This window comes from Schistocerca nitens, chromosome 3, assembly GCF_023898315.1.
Source record: "Schistocerca nitens isolate TAMUIC-IGC-003100 chromosome 3, iqSchNite1.1, whole genome shotgun sequence".
NCBI lineage: Eukaryota > Metazoa > Arthropoda > Insecta > Orthoptera > Acrididae > Schistocerca > Schistocerca nitens.
In genome coordinates, this window is record NC_064616.1 from 949,961,766 (window position 1) to 949,971,274 (window position 9,509).

Consider the following 9,509-nt stretch of genomic DNA (forward strand, 5'->3'; position numbering starts at 1 on the left):
TTCAAGCCTTCCCTCGAGTGAAAAATTTTATTTTCGCAAAGTTATGATCTGTCCGTTCGTTCACTGACGTCTCTGTTCACTGTAATAAGTTTAGTGTCTGTGTTTTGCGACCGCACAGCAAAACCGTGCGATTAGTAGACGAAAGGACGTGCCTCTCCAATGGGAACCGAAAACATTTGATCGCAAGGTCATAGGTCAACCGATTCCTCCACAGAAAAACACGTCTGATATATTGTATACAACACTGGTGACGGCATGTGTGTCACATGACAGGAATTTGTTGTTTTCCCACCCAACTTGTACACTTGGCGAATGGGTAAAAAGATTCTTCTACCTTCCCCGATTTAGGTTTTCTTGTGGATGTGATAATCACTCCCAAAACACTGATGAAAACATAATAGTTTGTCACATAAACTGAAAATAAAAAATTAAACTTTTCACTCGAGGGAAGACTTGAACCAAGGACCTCTCGTTCCGCAGCTGCTCACACTAACCACGGGACCACGACGCTCCTGTGATTTTGTTATCCTTGATGTTGCTTATCTTAGACATTTTTTCATAGTTCCACACAACTTCTTCCTGTTTTCTCGATTGATGTTTGTTCAGTTTTTCAAGACCTATCCACTGTGCCAACTTACAACTAAATCTGAGGGGGGTGCGATGGGGAGGTTCCCTTGTGAGTGTTCTACAATACTGAGTATTCTTCATTTAGCGAACACACATCGCGCTTCGCTGGCGTGCGCGGTGGTGGATTAAAATCTTCCCGCTTCCTCGCGTAATAGAGCAGCTCTGACTGCTTCATGTAAGGAGGTAGGGGAGGCTATCCTTACCTCACTTCCTATATGTGGATTTATTCCGCGTGTGAGTACATCAATTGCTCTCGCTTAAGCATCTTCAATTAACACTTCATTACGTATATTATCCCTTCCCAGGATGTATGTGCGACAGGCTGCTGCCCAAATTCTGTCCGAAAATGCTTCAAAGTCCTTCCCACTCTCCTGATTAAGGGTGGACAACCGATCACGGTAAAAGCTAACACCACGCCTTTCGGAGTAGCGATTTGCTAATCCGTTTGACAATAATTGAAAAGTGGGTGCTGACCGTAACGCGTCTACTGATTCAACACAAGTTGGCACATCGCCCAAAAACTTCAGCTTGGTGACATTTAACAAAAAATTCTCTGGCCATGCGCATATACGTCTGTACGTCTGATGTCCTTGAAGTTTTGCAAAAATGCTGTTACATTTTCGCCTGGATCTCCAACAAAAGGCGGTACAAAAGTTACGGGTGGAAGCGTACTGACTACATCTGATACTGATTTTTTCTGTTTCAACTTTACGGCCTCTTGAATTGCCCACAGTAGCCGCATTTTCAGCAGCTCTGGCTTCATGTTCGCTAGTTATCGCGTAGATCCGCTTCTTTAGCTCTATTTTTCAAGTGGCAGGGTACTTATCTGCTGCTGCAGTAAAGTAATGCGATCAGCCTCGCTCAGAGCCGCAGTTGCAGCATCGGGAGTGGATTTGGCCCTCTCCGCTGGTTGGCGAGGACGTAAATCAGGCATCAGAATTATATTAATACCTTCAGCTGCTGGCGGGCGTTGATATACAGGGTGAGTCACCTAACATTACCGCTGGATATATTTCGTAAACCACATCAAATACTGACGAATCGATTCCACAGACCGAACGTGAGGAGAGGGGCTAGTATAACTGGTTAATACAAACCATAAAAAAATGCACGGAAGTATGTTTTTTAACACAAACCTACGGTTTTTAAAATGGAACCTCGTTAGTTTTGTTAGCCCATCTGAACATACAGGGTGTTTCAAAAATGACCGGTATATTTGAAACGGCAACAAAAACTAAACGAGCAGCGATAGAAATACACCGTTTGTTGCAATATGCTTGGGACAACAGTACATTTTCAGGCGGACAAACTTTCGAAATTACAGTAGTTACAATTTTCAACAACAGATGGCGCTGCAAGTGATGTGAAAGATATAGAAGACAACGCAGTCTGTGGGTGCGCCATTCTGTACGTCGTCTTTCTGCTGTAAGCGTGTGCTGTTCACAACGTGCAAGTGTGCTGTGGACAACATGGTTTATTCCTTAGAACAGAGGATTTTTCTGGTGTTGGAATTCCACCGCCTAGAACACAGTGTTGTTGCAACAAGACAAAGTTTTCAACGGAGGTTTAATGTAACCAAAGGACCGAAAAGCGATACAATAAAGGATCTGTTTGCAAAATTTCAACGGACTGGGAACGTGACGGATGAACGTGCTGGAAAGATAGGGCGACCACGTACGGCAACCACAGAGGGCAACGCGCAGCTAGTGCAGCAGGTGATCCAACAGCGGCCTCAGGTTTCCGTTCGCCGTGTTGCAGCTGCGGTCCAAATGACGCCAACGTCCACGTATCGTCTCATGCGCCAGAGTTTACACCTCTATCCATACAAAATTCAAACGCGGCAACCCCTCAGCGCCGCTACCATTGCTGCACGAGAGACATTCGCTAACGATATAGTGCACAGGATTGATGACGGCGATATGCATGTGAGCAGCATTTGGTTTACTGACGAAGCTTATTTTTACCTGGACGGCTTCGTCAATAAACAGAACTGGCGCATATGGGGAACCGAAAAGCCCCATGTTGCAGTCCCATCGTCCCTGCATCCTCAAAAAGTACTGGTCTGGGCCGCCATTTCTTCCAAACGAATCATTGGCCCATTTTTCAGATCCGAAACGATTACTGCATCACGCTATCTGGACATTCTTCGTGAATTTGTGGCGGTACAAACTGCCTTAGACGACACTGCGAACACCTCGTGGTTTATGCAAGATGGTGCCCGGCCACATCGCACGGCCGACGTCTTTAATTTCCTGAATGAATATTTCGATGATCGTGTGATTGCTTTGGGCTATCCGAAACATACAGGAGGCGGCGTGGATTGGCCTCCCTATTCGCCAGACATGAACCCCTGTGACTTCTTTCTGTGGGGACACTTGAAAGACCAGGTGTACCGCCAGAATCCAGAAACAATTGAACAGCTGAAGCAGTACATCTCATGTGCATGTGAAGCCATTCCGCCAGACACGTTGTCAAAGGTTTCGGGTAATTTCATTCAGAGACTACGCCATATTATTGCTACGCATGGTGGATATGTGGAAAATATCGTACTATAGAGTTTCCCAGGCCGCAACGCCATCTGTTGTTGACAATTGTAACTACTGTAATTTCGAAAGTTTGTCTGCCTGAAAATGTACTGTTGTCCCAAGCATATTGCAACAAACGGTGTATTTCTATCGCTGCTCGTTTAGTTTGTATTGCCGTTTCAAATATACCGGTCATTTTTGAAACACCCTGTATAAACAAGTACTTAATCAGTGCCGTTTGTTGCATTGTAAAATGTTAATTACTTCCGGAGATATTGTAACCTAAAGTTGACGCTTGAGTACCACTCCTCCGCTGTTCGATCGTGTGTATCGGAGAGCACCGAATCACGTAGGGATCCAAAGGGAACGGTGATGGACCTTAGGTACAGAAGAGACTGGAACAGCACATTACGTCCACATGCTAACACCTTTGTATTGGTCTTTTTCACTGACGCACATGTACATTACCATGAGGGGTGAGGTACACGTATACACGTGGTTTCCGTTTTCAATTACGGAGTGGAATAGAGTGTGTCCCGACATGTCAGGCCAGTAGATGTTCAATGTGGTGGCCATCAGTTGCTGCACACAATTGCAATCTCTGGCGTAATGAATGTCGTACACGCCGCAGTACATCTGGTGTAATGTCGCCGCTGGCTGCCACAATACGTTGTTTCATATCCTCTGGGGTTGTAGGCACATCACGGTACACATTCTCCTTTAACGTACCCCACAGAAAGAAGTCCAGAGGTGTAAGATCAGGAGAACGGGATGGCCAATTTATGCGTCCTCCACGTCATGGTAATGTACATGTGCGTCAGTGAAAAAGACCAATACAAAGGTCTTAGCATGTGGACGTAATGTGCTGTTCCAGTCTCTTCTTTACCTAAGGTCCATCACCGTTCCCTTTGGATCCCTACGTAATTCGGTGCACTCTGATACACACGATCGAACAGCGGAGGAGTGGTACTCAAACGTCAAATTTAGGTTACAACATCTCCGGATGTAATTAACATTTTACAATGCAACAAACGGCACTGATTACGTATTTGTTTATACGTTCAGATCTGCTAACAAAAATAACGTGGTTCAATTTAAAAAACGTAGGTTTGTGTTAAAAAACATACTTCCGTGCATTTTTGTATGGTTTGTATTAAACAATTACACTAGCCCCTCTCCTCACGTTCGGTCTGTGGAATCGGTTCGTCAGTATTTGATGTGGTATACGAAATATATCCAGCGGTAACGTTAGGTGACACCCTGTATATCAATGGGGACAGGTGAAAATGTGTACCCCGACCGGGACTCGAACCCGGGATCTCCTGCTTATATGGCAGACGCTCTATCCATCTGAGCCATCGAGCGCACAAAGGATAGCATGGCTGCAGGGACTATCTCACCCACGCCTCCCGCTAGACCCACATTCTCACCTTGTATGTCCACAAGGAATACAAACGTCTCAAAAATGATATCGACTTCAAGTGCAAAATGGCTAAGCAGCGATGGCTGGAGGACAAATGTGAGGATGTAGAGGCTTACATCACGAGAGGTAAGATACATACTGCCTACAGGAAAATTAAAGAAACCTTTGGAGAAAGGAGAACCACTTGCATGAATATCAAGAGCTTTGATGGAAACCCAGTTCTAAGCAAAGAAGGGAAAGAAGAAAGGTGGAAGGAGTATATAGAGGTTCTATACAAGGGCGATGTACTTGAGGACAATATTATGGAAATGGAAGAGGATGTAGATGAAGATGAAATGGGAGATAGGATACTGCGTGAAGAGTTTGACAGAGCACTGAATGACCTGAGTCGAAACAAGGTCCCGGGAGTAGACAACATTTCATTAGAACTACTGACAGCCTTGGGAGAGCCAGTCCTGACAAAACTCTACCATCTGGTGTGCAAGATGTATGAGACAGGCGAAATACCCTCAGACTTCAAGAAGAATATAATAATTCCAATCCCAAAGAAAGCAGGTGTTGACAGATGTGAAAATTACCGAACTATCAGTTTAATAAGTCACAGCTGTAAAATACTAACGCGAATTCTTTACAGACGAATGGAAAAACTGGTAGAAGCTGACCTTGGGGAAGATCAGTTTGGATTCCGTAGAAATGTTGGAACACGTGAGGCAATACTGACCCTACGACTTATCTTAGAAAATAGATTAAGGAAAGACAGACCTACATTTCTAGCATTTGTAGACTTGGAAAAAGCTTTTGACAATGTTGACTGCAATACTCTCTTTCAAATTCTGAAGGTGGCAGGGCTAAAATACAGGGAGCGAAAGGCTATTTACAATTTATACGGAAAGCAGATGGCAGTAATAAGAGTTGAGGGGTATGAAAGGGAAGCAGTGGTTGGGAAGGGAGTGAGACAGGGTTGTAGCCTATCCCCGATGTTATTCAATCTGTATATTGAGCAAGCAATAAAGGAAACAAAAGAAAAGTTCGGAGTAGGTATTAAAATCCATGGAGAAGAAATAAAAACTTTGAGGTTCGCCGATGACATTGTAATTCTGTCAGAGACAGTAAAGGACGTGGAAGAGCAGTTGTACGGAATGGACAGTGTCTTGAAAGGAGGGTATAAGATAAACATAAACAAAAGGAAAACGAGGATAATGGAATGTAGTCGAATTAAGTCGGGTGATGCTGAGGGAATTAGATTAGGAAATGAGACACTTAAAGTAGTAAAGGAGTTTTGCTATTTGGGGAGCAAAATAACTGATGATGGTCGAAGTAGAGAGGATATAAAATGTAGACTGGCAATGGCAAGGAAAGCGTTTCTGAAGAAGAGGAATTTGTTAACATCGGGTATAGATTTAAGTGTGAGGAAGTCGTTTCTGAAAGTATTTGTATGGAGTGTAGCCATGTATGGAAGTGAAACGTGGACGATAAATAGTTTAGACAAGAAGAGAATAGAAGCTTTCGAAATGTGGTGCTACAGAAGAATGCTGAAGATTAGATGGGTAGATCACATAACTAATGAGGAGGTATTGAATAGGATTGGGGAGAAGAGGAGCTTGTGGCACAACTTGACTAGAAGAAGGGATCGGTTGGTAGGACATGTTCTGAGACATCGAGGGATCACCAATTTAGTATTGGAGGGCAGCGTGGAGGGCAAAAATCGTAGAGGGAGACCAAGAGATGAATACACTAAGCAGATTCAGAAGGATGTAGGCTGCTGTAGGTACTGGGAGATGAAGAAGCTTGCACAGGATAGAGTAGCATGGAGAGCTGCATCAAAGCAGTCTCAGGACTGAAGACCACAACATCAACAACAACATGTCCACACACTACATTCGTAGTGTCTCACCCCAACACACTAAGTACTAGTGGAATACATTCTTACCACGTCCCGTAACAGTTCAGGTAATATGTGTGCATCGCACAGAAGAAGAAGGTCATGGCCGCTATTGCCAGAACTGTATACTTATATGGATATGGTGTCTGTTCTTTCGGACATGTCAAAAGAACGGACACCATATCCATATAAGTATATAAATCAGGCACGGTTACGAAACTGGGACTGAGACCGAACAGATGTACACAAAAACGCCTCGTTCTATTCCAAGCGATGGAAAGATCCTTCGGCGGAAGTTAACGAGCGGAACGCATTGCAGCGACTCTTAAATCACACGATGGCGGAAGCGTTGGCGGAGGTGGGGGTGCAAGGAGGTGGCAGCGGCATCTGCGTCGGGGGTGGCGAAGGCGGCGGCGGCGGCGGCGGCGGCGGTGGCGGCGGCGAGAGACGGCTGCCACAAAGAGGCAGCGCAAGGTGCGACACGGCCCGCGGCGACTCTTCTACTGCCGACGGCGTGGGACGCGATATAGCGGCGCGTGGCCATATAGTGCGCTCGCATGCGCTCTAAAAGGTCTAACATGTCGTGTGCGCCTGAAGGCGCGTCCAGCGCAAACAGCTAAGCGGCCCGCGGCGGCAAACCGTTAGGCGATGCTATGGTTGTCAACACATAGGGTCGGTAGGAAACTATTGATTCGGATCGAACGATGGTAAAGATCCCACTGCTGGACACCATTTTGTACATGTCAGGATAGTAACAGGGGCATCAGGGGTGTTTTTCCTACAATAATAAAGGCCAGGATTCAGGAAAAAAATTGGCTTTATTCCGAGGAACTACAACTAAGGGATACAATGCTATGAAAAATGGCTACGGCCACGAAGTGAACCGGACATGGTGCGGAAAGAGCATTTCGCCCTCAATAGGAAGGAGTGGTGGACACGTCCAGAGGGTAAGGAAGCTGGCAGGCAAGAGAGTGGCCTGCTGTAGCGGCCGCTACTTCGCCGACACTCTTGCGTACCTCACGTGACGGCACCCGGTCCTCCCATTGGCAGGTTTGTGGCAGAAAGTTGGCGTCTCTCACTCAGCATTAGCGTGGTGGCGTCCCTATGCAGCGTAACAGCGTGGGAGCCAGCGACAAGTACTGCGGAGTAGTTTATGTAAGCGCTCACGCCACTACCTAATGAGGAGGTATTGAATAGGACTGGGGAGAAGAGGAGCTTGTGGCACAACTTGACTAGAAGAAGGGATCGGTTGGTAGGACATGTTCTGAGAGTGGCCGTGCGGTTCTGGGCGCTACAGTCTGCAGCCGAGCGACCGCTACGGTCGCAGGTTCGAATCCTGCCTCGGGCATAAATGTGTGTGGTGTCCTTAGGTTAGTTAGGTTTAATTAGTTCTAAATTTTAAGCGACTGATGACCTCAGAAGTTAAGTCGCATAGCGCTCAGAGCCATTTGAGCCACTACCTGAGACTAAGTTAAAATGACGGATGTAGGATACAATAATTTTTTTTACCATTTTTGACCGATACCATGCACAGATCTGCAAATACTTCGTCAACATATCTCCTAAGGCAGCGACGTCCAAGGACTCAACACGCATGCTACTCTCGTGTATGCGTGCCAGTCTCTCTCGCCTGAATGCGCACACATCCCTCTGCCACGCCATGCTGTCTGAGTGGGAAGAGGGGGAAGTTGCGAAACCGTAGAAATTCTGCATGCATCATGCGGCTTTGTTTAATATTTCATCTTTCTCATCATCATAAAGCACATAAAATAAAATTTTTAATATTATTTAATCATTTTTGGTGGACTGAAGACATAATAAAATTTATATCTGCCACAAATCGTCAGTATATGGAAGGAAGGCGGGAGCTTCACAGATTGCCGTCACTCAGGTAGCCACGTTATACTGGCTAATTTTTTGTTTCACAATCGAAAAAAGCATTTGGTGCATATGTGTTGATCTAAACATTGACACAGCATTTGCAATGTGGTTATGGAAACGTGGAAATTATTCCGCAGGAAAATCACTTAGAACTTCTGGATAGCTTTAAAGCAACGCAGTTTGTCTTTTAAGCCGGAATTACACTGAAAATCAACCACTTCCATCTGCAGATACACAGGGGCGCTGAAATGGCAAACGATCTCGAAACTAGCTCAAAAACAGTTGTAAGATTTACAGCGTCTTCAAAAGTTTACAAAGCTATCCCTGTAAATGTTTCAACGCCACAATGGTTTGTTCAATATTCGCGTTTTCTTCAACGCCAGTGAATTTAGGGAAATGGGCGGTGCTCCTTCCACAATGTGAGTTCCTTTCTAAATGCATTCACCATGAAACAAGAAGTAAGTTGCTTCTCACCTTGGAGTGTCTCCCTGAGGGCTGTCAGCAGTCTACTGTATTATTTTGTTGTTGCTTTCCTTTAGCCTTCATTAATTAAAAATGGCAGGGCCTGAGTCGATAAATTCTTGAGACATGTTTTTTGCTTAACCAACGTACTTTTCAGTAAAATAAAACGCCTCCAGTCTCTGCGTTAAATTCCATGAAAAACAATGAACTGACGATGTAATAATATGGTGATTTCAGAAAATTTACTAACACACCACCAGTTTCTTCACGTTTTTCATGCCTGCATATTTAACACAATGTGTATCTTAATGTACGGAACACTGTAGTCTATACAAACCGTTTGTCAATCGTTATAATTTTTACCTCTTTCAGAGTCGCCTACATCTTTAAATTGTTTCTGCATGATGGTGTAATGTCGTTTCATAGCAAGTTAGTTATTCCAAACGATTATGTGACTACATTATAGATATAAAGAATTCTCATCCTTCTCCTCTGTAACTCGTTTCTTTGTAAATAATTGCGACGATAAGTCGCTAGACTGCCTCTTTTTGCATAAACAGCCACTGGACCTGTGAATTCCCTTTATTCCATGAACAAATAACCTGGACGTTTCCAGAAAGGTCCGGCCTATTTTTTTTCCATTTGATCTAATCCATTAACATCACGTACGGGGTTTCGAAGCATCTGTTTTAGATTGGTTCAAATGGCT

General features: G+C 44.6%; 1 non-coding gene across 1 annotated transcript; it reads right to left on the reverse strand.

The window, feature by feature from the left end:
• Positions 1-4,443: 4,443 nt before the first annotated feature.
• On the reverse strand, positions 4,444-4,518 carry Trnai-uau (transfer RNA isoleucine (anticodon UAU)). Its single transcript has one exon. It is a non-coding gene; the product is annotated as a tRNA-Ile (tRNA).
• Positions 4,519-9,509: the final 4,991 nt, after the last annotated feature.